At 38.5% G+C, this 1,755-nt stretch overlaps 1 non-coding gene across 1 annotated transcript; it reads right to left on the bottom strand.

Moving 5' to 3' along the window:
• Nucleotides 1-295: 295 nt before the first annotated feature.
• On the bottom strand, nucleotides 296-401 carry LOC122054518. Its single transcript, XR_006132812.1, has one exon. It is a non-coding gene; the product is annotated as a small nucleolar RNA R71 (small nucleolar RNA).
• Between the last annotated feature and the right edge of the window lie 1,354 nt (nucleotides 402-1,755).

Genomic DNA, 1,755 nt, shown 5'->3' with positions numbered 1-1,755 from the left:
GAAGCTAATAACTTTGAGATCAAACCCGCAATTATATCTATGGTGCAGCAGAACCAATTTGATGGAGGACCTCATGAAGACCCCAATCAACACTTAGAGGTCTTTTATGAAATATGTGGTACCATGAAAATGAATGGAGTTCCTTCAGAAGCAGTTAGATTGTTATTATTTGGGTTTTCTTTAAGAGATAGGGCAAAGCAATGGCTGAATTCTTTGGCCCCTAATAGCATCACCACTTGGGAGCAGTGTGAGCAACAGTTTCTTGATAAATTCTATCCACCAAGCAAAACAGCTCATATGAGGAATTTAATTGCAAGCTTCAAGCAAACTGACTCAGAATCTCTTTTTGAAGCATAGGATAGATATAATAGTATGCTCAGACAATGCCCACATCATGGGTTGGAAAGATGGTTAGTGTTGCACACTTTTTATAATGGTATCAACTATCATACCAAAGTGTCCCTTGATTCAGCTGCTGGAGGGGCACTTATGAATAAAAGTTTAGATGAAGCCGAAGAAATTATTGACAGTGTAGCACGAAATCATCATCAATGGGCAAATGAAAGAAGTGGTGGCTATTCTTTTGTAAACCCAACAATTAAAGCATCAGGGAAGTTTGATGTAGATGCAGTCACTCTTTTGTCTGCAAAATTGGATGCTCTTACAAATAAATTTGAGAATATGGGGACTAGTGCTAATGTGGTCAATGCTATTAGTACATCGTGTGAAGTATGTGGGAGTTCAGAGCACTCAAATGACTCATGTCCATTGGGAGCTATCACTGCACAAATAAATCAACTGGAACAATGTGATGCAATCATGAGTTATAATCAAAGGAAGAACAACCCATACTCAAATACTTATAACCCTGGATGGAAGAGCCATCCCAATTTTTCTTACAGAAATAATCAAGATCAAGGACCATCTATGGGGGCAAGACCAAATTTTCAAGCTGGGCAACAAAATTTTCAACATCTATCTTCTCAAGGCTTACCAAAGTCAAATATTGAAAAGATGCTTGAAGAAATTATCTTAAGTCAGAATGAAATGAAGCAAGATTTAGCAAAGCTCATTCAGAGAATGGATAATTCTGAAAAGCATCAAAAGATCCAGGATAGTCAAATTGCCCAACTAGCTTCCTCATCATCCAGAGCACCAGGACAACTTCCAGGAAAACCTGATGTGAATCCTATGGAGCATTGCAATAGAATTGAGCTTAGGAGCGGACGGACCTTGGGAGACTCCCAAGTGACTGCTCAAAAAGGGATACAAAAAGAAGAAGAGCTCTCTCCTCTTATACCAAATCAGATTCAAGCTAATGAGGGGAGTACCATTGAGGTTGAAGAGACTCCTCCACTGAACCATCAGAGCAAAGCTGTCCCTTTTCCTCAGAGACTTACAATGCTCAAGAAAGATGAAGAATTTGGCAAGTTTTTAGAAAAAGTTAAGGAAATCTGTGTAGAGGTACCTCTTATTGATGCTATTCTTCAAATGCCTAGATTTGCCAAATTCCTGAAGGATCTCATGTCAAACAAGAGAAGAAGAGAAGAGGTTGAGACAATTGTGCTTAGTGAGGAATGTAGTGCTATTTTGGAGAAGAACACTTCCCCAAAACTAAAGGACCCAGGGAGCTTTTATATTCCTTGCAACATAGGAAAAGAATTTTTTGAAAAAGCTTTTTGTGATTTGGGGGCAAGTGTTAGCCTCATTCCCTATTCAATTTGTAATAAATTAGGTCTCAAAAACATTAAACTT

The sequence above is a fragment of the Zingiber officinale genome, chromosome 3A (assembly GCF_018446385.1).
Source record: "Zingiber officinale cultivar Zhangliang chromosome 3A, Zo_v1.1, whole genome shotgun sequence".
NCBI lineage: Eukaryota > Viridiplantae > Streptophyta > Magnoliopsida > Zingiberales > Zingiberaceae > Zingiber > Zingiber officinale.
Note: the sequence above shows the minus strand (reverse complement) of the source record. Positions and strands in the feature narration are given on the sequence as shown.